We start from the raw sequence: 20,359 nt of genomic DNA, 5'->3' as shown, positions 1-20,359 counted from the left end.
CAACCGAAGAAATTCGAAAATGAAGATGGAGTCATTGATCAATATATGCAAAATTCGAAGAAGCCTCACTTGGATGCGGCTCGACGGACTTTGAGATATGTCAATGGTACAATCAATTACGATCGTTTATACAAAAGAAGCGAAGACTTGAAGCTAGCTAGATATAGTGATGTCGACTATGCAGGAGACCACGATACCCAAAAATCAATCACTGGGTATGCGTTCAAGCTCGGTTCGAGAATAATTTTTTGGTGTAACAAAAGACAACCAACAATATCATTGTCAACTAAAGAAGCAGAGTACAGAGCCGCTCAAGAAAATATATAGTTAAAACTTTTGTTGCAATTGAAAATATGGGTCGTGGGAATCAAATGGAGAGTGAGTGATTAGTTGGGGTCATAGCAACTACTGCGACTAACCAAAAATTTCTTACACAATTATTTATTTATTATTTTTATATCCTTAACCTATTACGTAAAAATAAAAAATGAAAAAAATGAAGTCCAAGATAATATACCATAACATGGTATAACATGATGAAATCACTGACGACATACATCTAATTCAACAAATTAGAGACAAGTACGAAAAAAATAAAAAAATAAAGTAATAGGCCACAACCACATAGTTCACAATCAAAATAGGCCACACAGACTTTTATCCTTATCTTCTTTCTAAATCTATTTGATAAGGTGATTACGACCACTAAAGAAAATACCTAAATCTAATATGTCTACAAAAGAAGTTCAAATTTAATAGATTCCTTACGATCAATTAAACACCATAAGAAACGTCACCTCTTACATAAAACGTTTACAAATCGTGTGACTTAAACATAAAAAACAAGAATTTAAGAGACCGATCACGCTATATATGTGACTAGTGTGAGATCCCACCTCGATTGGAGTGGAGAGCTAAAGACCTTTTGTAAAGGTGTGAAAACCTCTCCTTAACAAACACGTTTTAAGAACCTTATGAGGAAGCGCGAAAGGGAAGCTCAAATAGGACAATATCTGCTAGTGGTGGATTTGCACCATTACAAATGGTATCAGAGCTAGACACTGGGTGATGTGTCAGTAAGAAGGCTGAGCCCCGAAGGGGGTAGACACAAGACGGTATGTCAGTAAGGATGCTGGCCTCGAAGGGGGCTAGTTTGGTAGGAGTCCCACATCGATTGGACAAAGGAATAAGTGTTAGCGAGGACGCTGGACCCCAAAGGGGGTGGATTGTGAGATCCCACATCGGTTGGGGTGGAGAACGAAACACCCTTTATAAGGATGTGAAAACCTCTCTAGCAGACGCGTTTTAAAAACCTTGAGGGGAAACCCGAAAGGGAAAGCTGGAAACCTCTCCTTAGTAGACACGTGGGGAAGCCCGAAAGAAAAAATCCAAAGTAGACAATATTTGCTAGCGGTGAGCCTGAGTCATTACAACTAGTTTCGTTAGCAAGCAAGCTCATGGCTAGACAGGAACGATATTAAACTCGACTTAATTGGATAAAGTTGTAATTTCACGAATCAAATTTGTTTGCATGCACTTTTGTTTGGTTATAAATTAGCAAACATAGTCCTCCTTCCATTGCTAAGCACAAAATTCAGAAATCTCTCTATTTAGATGGAGATATTGGCGAGTATTAGGGTTTCCATTTTGGCGGTGGTTGTGGTGTGGTTAGCCGTATGGGGATGGAGATTTCTGAACTGGATTTGGCTGAGGCCGAAGAAGCTTGAGAGGTGCCTCAGAAAGCAAGGCTTCGCCGGGAATCCTTACCGGCTTTTCTCCGGCGACATGAAGGACATAGCCGCCATGAGGGAGCAGGCCATATCCAGCCCCATGAACTTCTCCCATGATATTTCTCCACGTGTCATCCCCTCCATAAATCATACCATCCACAAATATGGTAACTTTAATTTTTGTGCTATAGATATCATATTTGATGTTTGTCGTTTTATTAAAATCAAATATCTTCTTTCTTTATTTTTTTTATTTTTTATTTGTAATTTATTTAATAATTATAAATATAAAACTTTCCCTCCACAATAAATATTCTCTAGTTTATATTAAATACAGGAAAAAATTCATTCATTTGGACTGGACCATATCCAAGAGTGCACATCGTGGACCCCGATCAACTCAAAGCTGCACTTTGTTTAATGCATGATATTCAAAAGCCGACTATCAACCCTCTTGCAAGGTTGCTTTTCGATGGACTTACTAATCATGAAGGACCCAAATGGGTTAAGCATAGAAAGATAATCAATCCAGCCTTTCATTTCAAACACTTGAAGGTATGCTTTCTTCTTGTAATTGGATATCAAAACTTAACTTGAATAAATAAACTCATAATTAGTATTTATAAGTTTAATTTTGTATACTTGTTGCTTTCAATACGATTGGTAACAATTTGTAACAGCTCAAGCTCACCGCTAGTAGATATTGTCCGTTTTGGCCCGTTACATATCGTTGTTAGCCTTACGGTTTTAAAACGTGTTGGATAGGGAGAGGTTTCCAAACTCTTATAAAGAATACTTCATTTCCTTCTCCAACCAATGTGGGATCTCACAATCCACCTCTTATGTGCCCCAGCATTCTCGCTGACACTTGTTCCTCTCGACAATCGATGTGGGATCTCACAATTCACCTCTTTTCGAGGCTCAGCGTTCTTGCTGGCACACTGCCCGGTGTCTGGCTCTAATACTGTTTGTAATAGCCCAAATCTACCACTAGCATCAAATATTGTTTTTTTTTTTTGGCTTTCCCTTTCCCTCAATGTTCTTAAAATATGTCTGCTAAGGAGAGGTTTTTGTACCCTTGTAAACATGTTTGATTGTGAGATTCCATGTAGGTTGGGAGGAAAATGAAACATTCTTTATAAGGGTATAAAAACCTCTCCTTAGCATATACGTTTTAAAATCTTTGAGGGGAAACCCGAAAGGGAAAGCTTAAAGAGGACAATATCTATTAGCGGTAGGGTTAGGCTGTTACACGACTATCTATCCATCTAACCATGTTAGATTCTTTAAACATACATTTAGAAGTTGCTTCTATATTCTTTGATCAACAATATTTTTGCGAGTCTAATTGTTCATATATATGCTTAAATTGCTATATACAGGACATGGTGCCTGCAATATGTGAGAGTTGCACTGAGATGATTAGGAAATGGGAAGAAGTGGTCTCAAAAGATGGATATTATGAATTGGATGTGATGCCTCATTTGGAAAACTTGGCAGCTGATGTGATTTCTCGAACAGCATTTGGAAGCAGCTACGAAGAAGGAAAAATGATCTTTATACGTCTAAAACAACTTACGAATCTAGTTGTTCAATCTATATCTACAGTTTACATACCCGGATGGAGGTGAACTCAGGCACAATTCAATTCAATTTAGAAATGAATATGAATATGAGTCCTTTTTAGACTTTTCCTTTTGAACTTCTCCTCGAGATTTTTAAAACGTGTCTCGGAAAAGGTTTTCACACTCATAAAGAATGTTTTGTTTCCCTCTCTAACTGATATGGGATCTCACAATTCACCCTCCTTCGAGACCCAGCGTCGTCGTTGGCACTCGTTCCTCTCACAATCCACCCTTTTCGAGACCCAGCGTCCTCGCTAACACTCGTTCCTCTCTCCAACCAATGTAGAATCTAACAATCCACCCCCTTTGGCCCGAGTGTCCTCACTGACACACGTTCCTCTTTCCATTCGATGTGGGATCTCACAATTCACCCCCTTCAAGGCCTAGCCTCCTCGTTGGCACACCGCCTGGTGTCTGATTCTGATACCATTTATAACAGCTCAAGCCAACCACTAGCAAATATTGTCCTCTTTGGCCTCTCCCTTTTAGGCTTTCCGTTTTGGGCTTCCTCTAAGGTTTTTAAAACGAGTCTGCTAGAAAGAGGTTTACACACACTTATATGAAATGTTTCGTTTCCCACTCCAACCAATGTGAAATCTCACAATCTACGCCCTTTAAGGCCAGCGTTCTCGCTGACACTCGTTTCTCTCTCCAATCGATCTCACACAAGCAATATTTATAAAATTTCTTTTAACATCTCATTATAACGTTTGTGCAGGTTTGTACCAACAAAGTCAAACACTAGAATGAAAAAGATAAGCAAAGAATTAAAAACGTTGCTCTTGGATGTTATCAACAAAAGGCAAAGGGCTATGATGGCAAGTGAAGCTATGCAAGTATCTATTAAGCATCCTCTTAGAATCAAATTTGAAAGAAATTCGAGAGCACGGAAACAACGATGTCGGAATGAGTATCGAAGACATCGTAGAAGAATGTAGAATCTTTTATCTTGCTGGCCAAGAAACCACAGCAATGCTACTAGTTTGGACTATGGTTTTATTGAGTTCATACACAAAATGGCAAGATCGAGCAAGAGAAGAGGTCCTACAAGTCTTTGGAAACAACAAACCAGATTTTGATGGTTTAAATCGCCTAAAAATTGTGAGTAACACTCTCTTCTATGTATTTTCATTTTCATTTTATTCGTTAAATTTTTATCTTATTCTCAACATTTAGGTTACGATGATATTGAACGAAGTCCTGAGATTATACCCACCAGCACCGTTGCTTACTCGTCTCGTTCAAAACGAAACAAAGCTTGAAAAATTGAGTTTACCAACGGGAGTGATGCTGAGTTTTCCAATTGTTCTTATCCATCGTGATAAGAAGATATGGGGTGATGATGCAAATGAGTTTAATCCCGATAGATTTGCTGAGGGAGTTTCAAAAGCGACACAAAATCAAGCTGGGTTCTTCCCATTTGGATGGGGTCCTCGCATATGCATCGGACAGAACTTTGCTATAATTGAGGCCAAAATTGCTCTATCCATGATTCTACAACATTTTTATTTTGAGCTTTCTTCGTCTTATACGCATGCTCCGACCTCCAATTTAACTATTAGACCTCAACATGGAACTGATATCATGCTACGTAAACTTTAGCCAGGTAAACAAAAAAAAAAATCAATGTACATATAGTTTTTCGAATGTCAAGAATAAAGTACTAAAACTAATAAAAAATTTGAAGGATTACGTTTATAAATTCTAGACACTTATTAGGCATCATTTTTGTTAGTGAGTCTTAGTGTTATAACAGTTTGATATTTTGAAAAAAAGAAAATTATCATCAACCATACATTCAAGGTCATCAACTCACCATCTTATTAATTCCAAAAACGATTTTCACAATTCAATTTTGAAGGCTTCAAATCAAGGATCATAACGAACACTATCTTTTATCGAATAATTTTAAAAGTGGTTTTCACAACTCAAATTTCAAGGCTTTCAAATGGATGGGTATAAAATTTTGTGTAATTTAAAATCAAACTAACATTCATCTGCCACACTTGCTAAAAATGTCCATGCATCGTAGATAATCAGCTAGTACAGTAATAACTCTCATGGTACTCCTTAAGCTAACCCTGTAGTACGTGAAGTTCTCTCGTGACAAGGATTTAAAGGTGACTACACAAGCATTACCGTCTATCAAGATATGGTTCTCTCCTGAGTCTTGAAACCATCACACTACCTACCTAAATTCTATTAGTGGTCATCAACAACTAGTTTGTAGATGTGGATACATATAATAAAACAACATAAATATTAAATTCTGATTTTTTTTGTTTTGCACCTGCCACATTGAAAACACTCTCCTAAGTTGGCTGAGAACTCAACCTTGTGCTTGCACCTAAAGTTAGAATAGTTAAAAAATGTGTTGAGATATAATATTTGAAAAATATATTATTTATGATATATATCTTAGATATATTCCCTCTTTTATGATTTGATTTATAGTATATTTTATTATATTGTCAATATTTAATTAGTTTATATTTTCCTTATTTGTAAGTATTAGTTTCTAGCTTGTATCCTATTTAAATCTTATGAATATCTATCTAATCGCTTGTAGATGTATATAATAAAATGATGTAAAATTTACAAAAATAAGTGCAATATACACTATCACAATAGCAAGTAATAAGTAAATTATCAATTCCACAGGGAACCTATCTTTCCGGTTAATTTTATTACTGTAAATTAAGTGAGTTTTTTTTTTAACATTCAAATGGGTGTTGGTGATTTTAACTACTTAAACAAAACTAAAACAGAGTGCCACTACTGTCAAAAAATAAAAAATGATAAGAAAATCGAAGAAGGTTTAGCTAACAGAGATTAAATAGATAAGTTTGAGTTTTGGGGTAGATTTTAGTTCTTTTTTTAATAGATTCCCAAGCCCACTTACGAGGATTATGAATGGTGATTATTTCCATAATAGTTGTAATTTCTATTAACAAGGCTAGGAGAAGAATTATTTCTAACCTTTCTATTACCCTTCAAGTCTCGTTGCTATGAAACTAGAGTGTTAAAGAGGATTTCATTGCTCCCTCTCTTCTCCTAAATAAGAGAACAACTACGTATGTAAAGTAGCTAACTAAACATACATGTAAATCATTAACAACTCTTTAATAAACTAAAATCATACCGTCAACATACTTAAACTATATAAAACTCTCTCGCCTGCCCTATTAAGTTTAGCTCTCCATACAAACTAAATTAAACAGAGGAATCCGCATCTTCATCATGTAAAATAGATGGAATAAGGAAAGAATATAAGGAAATAGAGAGTTATCTCGGTTTGTTGCCGTTCGTCAATGGAAGTTCCCTTCTCTTAAGCTCTCACGTCCATCTCTTTGCCCTAATCAATCATTGTTGGTCTCCTTTTCCTTCTGCTGTCAACAGCTGCTGAATTAGGGTTTTCTTCTTCTTCTCTAGTTTCACAGTAGTTTACTGCGGCAGAGGCTGCTGCTGTGTAATTCGATTTTTCTCCCCAAAGTGTGGCTCTCCTCCTCTTGGTCTTCCTTTTCCTTTTCTACTGAGTATGAGTTCCCCTTTAGGGCTGAAAAGGAATAAATAGTCCACATAGTATGTTTCTCATTGGGTAGTCAATGACCCACTTGGAATGCTGACGTGAATTTATAATTTCTATGTCATCCCCCATTTGTTTTCAAATTTGCTACTCCCACGTGTTTAGCATAAATATGTGAAATTTTACCACATAATTCAATTAAATATACAATTAAGATTGATTTATGCCAAATTATATTTTTTTCAGGTTGGACGATAATAGAAGATTTCATACTCACTAAGTAGAATAAATGGGATAATAAATTAGTAAATGGTGAATAAGAGTGCAATATTAACTGCAAAGACTTAATATGACTCTACTTTTAGAGAGTTATCAATATCAATGAGAACACCTTCGATTCCAATTCTATTTCTATTTCTCATAATAAAATGTTATTCACTAAAAACATCATTATGACCTAGAGAGGTTCTTGTTTGACCTCCTCCTCTATTTTGAGGGTGCTTGCACAATTTGTTTGCTTAACCTTATGCTTGTCCATATCCATCAAGATAACAATACGCAGTGGTTCAGAATCATTAGAGGAAGCCTAAGTTATAACATGTCCCTTGGACCTAAGATAAATTGTATGCGTCTTCTTTTCTATGTCCACAAGCTCTAGAGAAAACCTCCATGTCATATACTTCGATGGATCCCTCTCCATCTCCATGCTTCAGTTCTAGAAAACCAATCTATTTCTTATATCTTGCCACTATAATGTAGCACTTTAAGAAGTACACTTTTTAAATTGAGACCACATCATTTGCCAGAAATGTGTCTGTTAATTGGCAAATGGTGTCTGTTAATCTAATGGACTAAGCGTCTTTTTCATGCTCTTTTACCAGAAATGTGTCTTGTCTTTCAGATTATACATGGCATAGTGCACTTGGTACTCATCCGGGCAGTTAATATATTGGAAGGCCATCTTTATAGCCGCCAACCATGCCTCAATTATTACTAGGTTAACTTTCCTATCGTCAAAAGATGACAGGTTGTACTTTTGAAAACTCATCAAATAACAAGATTCTACTTTCAATCTCCACGATTCCTTGGAGACCTAGCTAGTCTGGGTATCTAGAGTCCTCATGAATGACAATGGTGTCTTCAGCATGAAAGTCTAACACACTAGTCCTAACGAGGATTAATTTATCCATTTTTTTTTTAAGTTCAAAATTATGGGACTTTATTGATGGTCTTAGAAACTAAAATTTTAAAATATGTTGAAGAAAAATACTTTAAAAAAAAAAAAAAAAAAAAAAACTAAGAACTCAAAAAATAAATGAAAGAAAATAGTGAAAATTTTAGGAAATTGGTCATTTTGACCTACATTTCCTAATTATAGGTATGTGAAAACCTAATAAAAGTTTAATAAGGATGGAAAGGTTAAACTTGGTGTGTTAGAAAGGAGGATGGCAATCCATTGTGATCTGTGATTGGAGCAATTGATAGATGTTATTTCTCGTTTGAGCTCATCTGCTTGATTCTTTGGAGGAATGTTTTAGTTAATATTTTTAGTGCTTTAGATGATTAATAGAAAATAAGCTTGCACAACTATTTAGTATATTTAAATTATGTACACAATGCTTTAGGTGATTGGTAGGATAATAATAATGATCATTGTGTTTCAAATATTCTATCTAAACCTATTACACAATCCAAGTACAAGAAAATTCAATAAGCACTCATTCTTCATCCACAAAATTGGATAGGCGTGGATGAACCAATTTGATTGAGGACAGGCCATTTGTAGATTGAGAGGTGAACATTTTGCAAGGTTAGAGTGGATGATGAGGTTTCTATAAATAGCAATTGTTTGATAATTTTTTTGAAAACTTTATTTATTATTTTAATTTCATAACTTTTAGGGTTTAGGAAACTTTATTTATTATTTTAATTTCATAACTTTTAGGGTTTAGGGTTTAGGGTTTTGATAATTTTTTTTAGTAGTTGGTGGGAAGTTATTTGTCAAAATAGTCATAACTTTTTTAGTGGATATTTGAAGGGTGAGGAGTTCTTACCAATCATGATCGAGTTGAAAGTTAAGTTTGTTTGGGAGACTATAAATACCCACAAATTAGCATGTAAAAATAAGAATTTTTATTAATGAAATTGAGCTTTTAAGTTGAGTGTAGCACCGAATTTAAAAAAAAAAAATAACGCTCAAGGTGAGGGCAAAATAGTCATTTTGCCCTACTATTACTTAGGGATCAGATTGGTTAGCTCATAACGAGAAAGAGAGAGAAAGAAGAGAGGGAAAGAAGAGAGAAAAGAGGTTAGGGTTTTGAGGCAAGAGGAGAAGATTTGATCTAAAAACCACGCTGGAGATCTGAGAACCCTCAACCTAAACCATCAGCAGTAGTAGTTTGAGGCATGGTGCTCTCACAAATCACACCTTCCTTCTTAAAAAACGTCAAAGAACTTAAGGTTAGTCTGCGAATGTCTAGATCAAGATATTTATCGAGGTTTTCGTGTGTTAGCGGCGTTTTTGTGTTGATTCTTGGACTTTTACCTTCAACAATGTGATCTTCTCAAGTTTCGGAGTGAAAGTGGCCAAAATTTGCTTTCGAATCAGAGTTTCAAGAAAATGTGATTTTTAGTAAGAACTCATGTTTTTCTCCAAATTCGAACTCGAATAATAAGATCTACGATTATCGAAAAAATATAGGAAAAATATATTAAAGAAGTAGAATATGAGATATAAGATATTCGTGAAGAAAACTTGTTGATTTGGATTACGAATTGGAAGATAAAAAAATCTGAAGAAAATAGATCGAAAACGCAAAAACACCTAACGATCTGGAAATTGAAACACGCAGGAGAGAGAAGGAACGCCGCCACGCATCGGTCGGCGTACGGAGGAGAGCAGCGGAGTCCGATGTTAGACACATGGCACATTCCGGATGGTGAGCGTGCCCTGCACGCTAGGCGACACGCGTTAGGCACGTGGATTCAGGTCGGCCCAAGTTCGAACCAACACTTTGCACGTGACCCGGGAACGCATGAATTGAATAGACGCTCAGACCCGACCGTCTGCACCGCGATTGTGCAGAAAGCCGCACGTGGAAGTCGCACGTAGGGACCCTCCAGAGCACGTGTTATGCGCATGTAGGCGCGTGAGTCATCATTTTTCCTTTCGTTCGGCCTTTTGTTTGCTTGTTTTTCATCCCAATTTCAATACTACCCTATTATTATGTGAAATAGAACCTGTCAAGGAAATTTCAGAATTTTTAGAACCCTCTCCGTCAAGAAAATCGAGCTTGGGAAGGCACGCGTCAACCATGTAAGTAGCCATTTGGATTCCTACGAGCAGTACTTGTAGGAACCGCTTAGTATAAGCATGCATGCTACCATACCGATAAACATAGCTAGTCAAACCTAGCATATGAGTATGGAAACCATGAAAATGAAATTATTAAGAAAAACAATGGAATCTAGATATGAACGATTATGTATCTGTTTAGATTGAGATTGTGATATTGTATGTATGCGTGAGGAGGAAGGAAAACTTGTGAAATTTGCGCTCCGGGTGAAGATGGACATTATCTTCCCGTTGAGCATGTTTGTTAATATTGCATGAATTGTTGCACATTAACTTCAATGAATGATTGCTTTGTGTTATCTTTCTTGTTGAATAGGAAGAAACTACGAGCCTAGACTAGGGCGCTTGAGATTAAGTATGCTAAATAAAACCCTATAATGGAGATACCTCAAAAATACCGTGCATTTAGGCCCGCGAGACGAGTGTCAGCGGACCCAGACCCAGTATTCAAATCATGACAGGTTTGTGAGACCTTGCACGAGAATCCAAGAGATGAATGAATCCAGGTCTAAGCCACCTCAGTCCACCCTAGAAAGACTATAGTAGGACACCACGGTAATTGTAGGTAGTCCGCTAGAGTTGAGCAGTGTGGATACTATCACCAGAACCTTCACTTCCCTCTCTACTCCGGTACTGTACTGTCGAGACAAAACTCTGGTACTAAGATTGTTGAGCTAGGCAGATCCGGAGAGGGAAGTGTGATAGCTAAGGAGTCTTTTAAACAGGACCCCTGGGCCATAGAAACTCATCCCTGATCGGGAGAATGTAGAACCACGTAGGATGATTTAGTAGCTGACCGACACACAGGGGATCATAACCCCCGATTTTAGTGGATGTAAGGTCCCGGTGGGAGGGTTGTCAACTAACCTCCACGGATGATGTTTAGACAGAGTTACTTATTCAGATCCAGCCATATGATCCCCTCAAATTTACTTGTGAGGTCGCGCCTCACCTCGGGACACTAAACATTTCACTGCATAAGATGGACAAGTCTCCTAAGATACAAAAAAGAGAGTTGTAGCTTGATTTGCACTCACTAGAACCCAGAGATAAGACCGTGGATGCCTACTAAGATAAGGATGCGAAAAGAGCCTACAAGTCGAGGCGAGGAGGTGTTCGAGAACTGTATTGTCTCAAAGGGGTGTTGTTTCGAAGCGTCAGTCTGTTTTCACATTTGGAGTCTTTTGTATTTTATTGTATATTTGTATTTTCAATTTGTAACATTTGACCTTAATTTTATATTTAACTTTTGTGTCCTTGACTTTCTTTTCTTCTTTTAAATTTTATTGAATTTTTATCTTCTATTTTATTTTATTTTCAATTTTATTTGTTTTCGCTTTCGTCATTTTAGTCATGATTCGATTTTTCGAAGCCTCGAAAATCGGGTCATGACATTGAGACTTCTACCCTTAGAAATTTGTATATCATCTTTGTCATTTCCAAGTTTTAAGCAATTCTTGTAGTAGATTGCATTCGAGCTATTCAATCCAGCCTTAATCAAGTACTATTGTGGAGTGACTCGATTTAGAATAAAGTTCCAAATCTTGCTTCAAGATCTTTGATCTTAAGTGATAATCCAATTTTAGTCTTATTTCTTAGTTGATACAAATTTTGTGTAAGGAGATCGTTAATTTTTTTGATTCAAGGATTCTTGCTCTAAAAAAAAACTTGGATCGTTAGGCTGAGGATTAGGATTGTCTTATCAGATAATCTCCCAATAAAAGCATGCATAAGAGAACCAAGTTATAACTAAGGCGCTAGAGCTAGAGAGGTTGCGAGTTGACCTAAGTTAGTACGTTTCCAGTAAACACTGCACCCTAGGATTGTGAGGGACGATCATAAGTATAGATGTATACACCTTAGATAGTGGATCAGCTCGAAGAGGTAGTCCTAAAAATCTTGAGAATAAGAGATAAAGTTTAAACCACCTAGACGCCCTAAAGAACCTAATAAACCTCCAAAACATCTAAGAATGAATTTGTAGAGTTACCACCGGAGAAAACGGAAACCCGAATGGACTGGGTTAGAAAGACTTAAGGTGTTCTTTTGGATTGATTTGACAGGTAGCAACTTAAGCAAGAAAAATGGACAAGAGGATGTTCCACAACGAAAAACAGATGTTGATAAATTAAGTATCCAATTTTTCCTTTATTCCTTTAAGCAATTTTATTGATAGACTTAGAGGCCGAATCTTAAGACGAACAGAAAAATGCTTAGAAAAATCCCTTAGTAAAGAATTTTTTAGAAAATTCGGTCAAAGTTGAGCTAAAAGCAAAATGGTCATTTTGACCCATCTTTCCTAATTAGGGGTCTATTAGCGTACTGGTCAAACCATTATGGGGGAAAGAAGAGAGGAGAAAGAAGAAAGAAAAGAGGTTAGGGTTTTGAGGCAAGAGGAGAAGATTTGATCTAAAACGACATCGGACACCGGAGATCTGAGAATCCTCAACCTAAACCATCAGCAGTCCGAGGCAAGGTGCTCTCACGAATCGCACCTTCTTATTTCTTCAAAAAACGTCTAAGAACTTAAGGTTAGTTTGCAAATGTCTAGATCGAGATGTTTATCGAAGTTTTCATGAGTTAGCAGCGTTTTTTTTGTTGATTCTTGGACTTTTACCTTCAGCACTATGATCTTTTCAAGTTTCAAAGTGAAAATGGAAGATTTGCATTTGAATCGGAGTTTCAAGAAAACGTGATTTTCGATAAAAACTCAAGTTTTTCTCTAGATTTGACTCGAATAATAAGATCTGTGATTACCAGAAAAATATAGGAAAAATATATTGACGAGAATATGAGATCTACGATATTTTTGAAGAAAACTTGTCGATTCGGATTACGGATTGGAAGATAAAAAAAAATCAAAAGAAAATAGATTGAAAATACAAAAACACCTAACGATCTGGAAATTGAAACACACGCAGAAGAGAGAAGGGACGCCGCCACGCGTCGACTAGCGTATGGAGAAGCGCGGCGGAATCGGTGTTAGACACACAGTGCATTCCGACTTGTGAGGCGTGCCCCGCACACAAGGCGACACGTGTTAGGCACGCGGATTCGAGTCGGCTCGAGTCCAAATCTACGCTCCGCACGCGACCTGGGAACGCACAAACTGAACAGACGCTCTGACCCGACCGTCTGCACCACGATTGTGTGGAAAGCCGCGCATGGAAGTCGCACGTAGGGACCCTCCAGAGCGCGTGTGATGTGCGTGTAGGCGCGTGAGTCATATTATTCCTTCCGTTCCGCCTCTGTTTGCTTGTTTTTCATCCCTATTTCGATACTACCTTATTATTATGTGAAATAGGACTTGTCAAGTAAATTTCATAATTTTTGGAATCCTCTCCCTCAAGAAACTCGAGTTTGAAAAGACACGCGTCAACCATGTAAGTAGCCATTTGGATTCCCACGAGTAGTACTTGTAGGAACCGCTTGGAATAAACATGCATGCTACCATACCGGTAAACTTAGCTAGCCGCAAGTAGCATATGAGTATGGAAACCATGGAAATGAAATAATTAAAAAAATCAATGGAATCTAGATATGAATGATTATGTATCTGTTTAGATTGAGATTGTGATAATGTAACGACCTGAATTTTTCTACTTAATTTAAGGTCGCTACTGTATACATATCATGAACATTAAGTGCGAAAAGAATTCATTTAAATTTCATAAAACGTAACCTGTCTTAAAACACAGCCATGAACTTACGTGTTTCGAAAACACCTTTACAACAACACAACAAAAGGTTAAATGAAATAAATAAACATTTAAATTAAAAACATCCTATTCTAGCCTAAGTCTAAGAAAATAAATACCACTACCCTATGCATGTATCATGGTCTCGAATTGCGATGTCGTCATCAGCGGTACAGGAATGCCTTGCCTTAACCTGAAAAATGTTGATAGCACATGACTTGAGTATTTAAAAAAATAGTAAGTGACCTCACTATTACAGTAGCACATGGCTAATTTATTATAATTGATGTACTTAGAGTGCCTAAGATTTAAATTGTTTTCGCATATGTTATATTAACCTCATCAATTGATATCAAAGCAAGTTTTAGGCACTTTATTTACATTAATTTGAGCATGGTGGGTACCATTTCATGAATGAAATTTTGTGGTTTCTAAAGTGGATGTTTATTGTTTTGACATTTTTTTTATGCTCCCTTTTGATACAATTATTATAATTGGCCTAATGTGTATGGGCTTTAATGAGTGAAGAAAGGTATGTAATTTTTATGGAGTTATTAGAGTCCATTTTAAGTTGTAATTGATCGATAATGGAAACAAAAGCAAGTTGAACCAAAGAAGAAGATGGAAGAGGCGGTTTTGGTGTTTTTCTGCTGGTTGGGGTCCGATTCAATGTTTCTAAGGGTTGGTTTGCCGGTTTGTGAACCTCGGGAGCGGTTCACATTAATTTCAAATTATTAATGTAGTTAATTACTTGCTTTAAAATGCCAACATCAGACCACTTTAGTATGTTTAATTAATTATGCATTGTGAATGTATGTTTTAATTAAATAGAAAATATATATGCATAAAGTATGATATAGATTTAAAATCTCACCATAGTCTAAGCATGTTTCATGCATTACAAGTATGTTATAAGTGTTATAATCTATAGTATGCATGTTTAGGGTTCCATGAGTGATTGATATAAATTGTTATACTATTGCATCGAATGAATGATTATATAATTGTTATATTATTGCATGGAATGAATGATTATATAATTGTTATATAAAGCATGTTAGATACATATTATAGGTTATTTTCAACGTCATAAAATGAGATAGACGTTAAAATCTATAATAAAGATAAGTGCATGCCCACTTAGGGTTAAGAACCAAGCACAATCAATTTTAATAGTTAAAATAGGTCGATATCTTGTAAAATTGCAGTTACAAGAAAGTTTACCTAGCACGATCTTGTTTAAGGCTGGAGGTACTTAAGTTGACGGTTTACAGAACACCTACTACCTAGAGATCAGACCAGTACTTGAGCTTAGTTAGCCCAGTTTTATGAGCATGCGTGAGTGATGTAAGTTTTTGAAAAATCACCTAGACTTAGATTATATTTAATTAGCCAGAATATACCTAAGTAATGAGTAAACCGTCTAAAATACTTAGTGGGAGGAAAGAGGTATATGAGATACATCATTTTCTTTTTACGCTCTCTGAAAAATTTACACTGTGAGATTCATGCTCGACCTCGTGTCGCCTTGGGAGCGGCCTCCATTCGGAAGATATTTGCATGAGTCCGTAACAAGGTGAATAGAGAAAGTATTTATAGTAAGTGGGAGAAGGAAGTATATAAATATATCCTATGGTCTCCACCACTAGGATACACCGTGAGATTTCCATGTTCCGCCTGCATGTTGCCCTAGAGAAACTACCCATTCGGAGGGTCGTAACATAGAGTCGGAACAATACAAACTCCAGAAATGGATAGGATTTCTTAGGTCCATTCCCAACTTTGGTTTTTTCATTCGATAACATTATTGGGGCCGATCTCTGAGGTCTGAAAATGGCGGGTCACACTTACGAAGAACTACCATTCTTGACCAAAGTGACAATAACTAAAAGACTATAGGAATAAGAGTTATTCTGAGATTAGTGTTTAAGTCAAGAATGTATTGATATAGTGAAGGAGTGATTGACTGCCCCTCGGTAGCAGTTGCTCTAACTCACTAAAGTATCGTTGCAAATTAATAATTTTTGGGTACATTATTACATTTGCTAAATCGGATTGGATTTAAAAAAAATCAAAGGATTAAGTCAATTCACTAATAGAATTTGTTTTAAATCTAAGCATGTCAAGCTCAATAGTACAACTACTCGCTTCTGAAAAATTAAATGGCGACAATTACGCAACAAGGAAATCAAACCTAAACACAATACTTGCAAATGATGATTTGACGTTTGTTTTAGCTGAGGAATGTCCCTTAAACCCCGGCTCAAATGCAAATCGAACAGTTTGGGATGCATATGACAAAAAGGGTAAGGGGAAAGATAAGATTCCTATTGACTGCTAACGCAAGATTGAAAATGAAGATTATGAAAAATGTTTCTTTTGCAATGAAAACGGGCATAGGAAAAATGACTGTTCAAAATACCTTGCAGAGAAGAAAGCTGAAAAGGCACAACAAAGTAAATATGATTTACTAGTAGAAATATGTTTAGTAGAGTATGATCATTCAACTTGGATACTGAATTCAGGGGCCACTAATTATATTTGTTCTTTTTTTCAGGAAACTCGATCTTGGAGAATGCTTGTAGAAGGCGAGATAACACTCAGGAAATATGTTTTGGACTATTTTTAGACGTATTTATGTCATTCCATAGTTGATTATAAGTTAGGAACAAAATATCTCTATAAAGAGGGATTAAAGTTGTACAAGTTTGGTATGTTTGTAAGCGAGGGATTAAGAGTAACTAAGTTGATTCAAGTTATATGGAGGAAGTTATGAAAATCTTCTAATAAATAAAAAAGAATTAAAAACCTAAAATGAAACTCGTAAGTTTGACATCGTCCCAAATGTGTAGGTGACACACGGTAGGCATGAGCCATTGGATGCGGTGGGCAACCGATGGATCACAGTCAAGCATAGGGTGGTACTGTGCAGCTGGCCAAGGAAAGTAGTAGGCGCGCACGACCCACTAAGCAGTTCGACCCGAGAAATCAAACTGCGAATCGACTGCCCGCTAAATCCAATCCGTCTCAAAAGTGTTGTTTGTTTGCAGAATGTGTCGCAATGATGTTAATCGTAAAACAATCTTATTTCATCGAAGAATGAACGCACTTCGTCAAATTTGTAGTAGCTAAACCGTGCACACCACGTGGCAAGCTTGGAGCGTGTGCATGTCACGACCTACAAATTTTAGACTTCAAAAATTTGACCCTAATGAAAATAGAAAAAAAAAATCCAAAAGAAAATAAAATAAAACACAAAAATAGTGTAAAGTTTAAATCAAATTAAAATAAACATACCACACAACCATACAAAATAAAATCTAATTATGAGAAGGTGCAATTCAAATTTCTGACAAAGGAGAAATGAGTTTGTGATATAACTGCAAAACAAAATTACAAAAAGACATAAAATATAAAAACGAATTGACATAAAAAACGATCTCTCTGTGATCTCATGTTTTGGAACGCTCCTCCACCTTAATCAAAAACCTGCCAACACTTGAAAAGAAAGGAAAAAGAGGCAAGTATAAATACTCAGCAAGCAACCTACTTGTAGGCTCTCATAGAAAACTTAAAGCTAGTATCGTATTCCTGGGCTCTACTCTAGGCTCTTGGAAATTTGGGTGTACTACTACTATCTGAGTATTTAGGGTACTTTGAAGTTCCAAGGGGTACTTTAGCCGCTCACGAACCCAGTGTGAGTACAAAAGAGATGGTTCACCATTTTGTTGACGTTGTGGATCTGTCGAGCAACAAGTCTCATCTCTGAGGTGAATTACTATTATGTTCTTTTTGATTAAATACGTTTATGTTGCCTCAACAGTGAGCGTTTGGTATCCTAGTTAAGGTGTGACCTCATCACATCTCATAGGATAGAATGTCATCTCATATGAACACATTTGTGTAAGGTTAACTGGCTACCCTTCCACAAGAAAAACCATATAGTCAATGTCTAGTGGAGCGTCTCCATGTGCTTGAAAGCTGCTCAGTCTACCCATGTTGTCCCTTACCCCATGTGCCTTAATTACATGCTACGTAGTTACTCTTCCGAAGATTTTATGCGGTGACAACAATTGTTTCAGCATCATAGATTCAAAGCGCACACCCACAAAAAAATGAAATAAGTATTCCCAATAACTTGGGCTAAAGTTTATTTGTACTAAATTACTTCAATCACAATCCTTTTCATTTTTTTTATATTTTTTTTATTCAGAATAAAACTTACTTCTAATGGCTATATAAAGAAAAAAATACACTAACAATTCTGGTTCCACACCTAATAACTTCTACTACCATTGATCCACTAGGTAGAAATTCTCAATGACTTCAAAAATGCTCCACTCCTAATGCTTCTCCTAGAACTCAACAACTAATAACTCCTTTTAGAAATCCATTACTAAAAACTTCTCCTACAAATATTTTATTATTAGAAATGCTCAACAACTAATAACTTCTCTAAAAACTCTCCACTACTAATTACTTCTTTTAAAAATGTTTCATTATTAATAATTTAACCGAGAATGCTCCGTGATTAATTAATTGTTCAAAAACTAAATCATGTATAAATGAATCTGATTGATTCACAAAATATTTCACACTAGTTGATTGCAGATATATCGTGTAGAACTTAATATGCACGAGTGTGCTCTTACGGTTTTAAAAAGAAACCCTTTATACCGTGACCGATGAAACATGTTATTGTTAAGTTTCATTTCATGAGAGATGAAGCGATGAAGAAGTAAGTGAAACTAGATAAAATGACATAAGAAAAGAAGCTTATTGCTATGCTTACAAAGTCTTTACAAGTGGTAAGATTAAGATTATTCAACCTACTTAAAGTAGGTGCTCTCAAAATTGCTAGCTTATGATGACCCTTTGAGTGCAAAGTGAGTTCAAGATGAAAATGGGAGAATTTTAAATTTTGATTAGTAAATTAAATTTGAATGGACATGTTTTAGATCATTATTATCATCGTAATATTTATGGAGAAGAAACACTTGGAAGAATTAACTTGGATATTTTTTAAAAAAATATATGTATGGTAAAAAATGTATCAACCCAACAACTAGGTAATTGTTCAAGTTGATCCGGTAAGTCTTATTTGATACCTTTTAAGAGAAACTCTTCAATGACATCATTGTAAAATCTTTTAAGAAAGATATACCTAATGGAAGGTTAGAATATACCAAGACTTTTTTTAAATTAAAAAGGAAAAATCTTGAATTTATCCCATCTCTCAATTTGGATTTGGTTTTCCTTCCCTCTCTTCCCTCTAACATCTACTCGGGTAGTCTCAAATCTCTTTACGGAAATTGCGGTGTTTTCTAATCTCTTTACGGAAATTGGTGTTTTCTAATCTCTTTACGGAAATTGCGGTGTTTTCTAAGTTACACTACCAAGGGTTGCGGTGTTTTCTAATCTCTTTATGGAAATTGCGGTGTTTTCTAAGTTACACTACCAAGGGGTTACCAAGCGACTCCACAATAAAATTACTCATTTTCAACCCACAGTAGGAACTACTCACCTGGTTTGTAATTATTTATAGATTAGTGTGGAAGTAAAGATAATAACCATATGCACTCCTGTTCATATGGAGATTGACATATGCAAGAATGGTTGAAACTGATGCATTGGAAGGGGCCGCGCGAACGCAGGCCCCCGCTGCCACAAATAATGACGTAGGCTCTGCCGCATTGGGCAGACCTTAGATGGGCACCCCTCCTTTGTGTGCAATGGAAGTCACCAATCTGGGCCATGGGCCTTCTTGATCGCCCATCAACCCCGTCCAGGTAAGTAAGTTTCTTGGATCGATACTGTGTTCTATTTATAGTGGTGTGAGGCTTTCCTGCCGCTGAATTGAACGATGTGGGTCTTTTTAAAAAAAAAAAATTAAAGTAGAACAAATCCATGAATTCAATGATTTATTTGATACGAAATTGAAACTTCAATGATCTATGAGACAAGTCTAAAAGATTTTAGTGGAAAACAAACACAAACTTAAAAGTTTCCTTGAACATATTAGAGAACAATGTGTTTATTCAAAATAGAGTTTATATTTTCATAAATAAGGAAACAATTTACAAAATCATTTTAAAACATCAAAAGTAGTTTTGGTGGGTGTGGTTCGTCCATGGCTCCTGCTCCTAGTTGCCTGACAAAGATGGAAAACATGGATCTATGGAGTGAGTACACGACTTAGTAAGTGACCTAGACTTAGTAAGTGACCTAATTGTAAGTTTTTAATCATGTTTACAGGGAGGGCTAAGGTACAAAACTCTTTTCTGGATGATATCTTGGTTCTTGTCTGGAGAACCATTGACCTTAAGTTCTTATCACGAGTTATAAGCACATGATTTTATATGGAGGACCTTTGTTCACGGTTCTAAGTTCTTAAATTCTTAGTTTTTTTTTTCTTTTTTCTAAGG

General features: G+C 36.2%; 1 non-coding gene and 1 pseudogene across 1 annotated transcript; one reads left to right on the top strand and one right to left on the bottom strand.

The window, feature by feature from the left end:
• The first annotated feature begins 1,594 nt into the window (after positions 1 to 1,594).
• On the top strand, positions 1,595 to 5,080 carry LOC111472118 (annotated as a pseudogene).
• Positions 5,081 to 19,567: 14,487 nt separating this feature from the next.
• LOC111472147 lies at positions 19,568 to 19,731 on the bottom strand. The gene has a single exon (XR_002715356.1). It is a non-coding gene; the product is annotated as a U1 spliceosomal RNA (small nuclear RNA).
• Between the last annotated feature and the right edge of the window lie 628 nt (positions 19,732 to 20,359).

Source organism: Cucurbita maxima, unplaced genomic scaffold (genome assembly GCF_002738345.1).
Source record: "Cucurbita maxima cultivar Rimu unplaced genomic scaffold, Cmax_1.0 Cma_Scf00065, whole genome shotgun sequence".
Classification (NCBI taxonomy): domain Eukaryota; kingdom Viridiplantae; phylum Streptophyta; class Magnoliopsida; order Cucurbitales; family Cucurbitaceae; genus Cucurbita; species Cucurbita maxima.
This window is presented reverse-complemented; position numbering and strand designations above follow the sequence as displayed.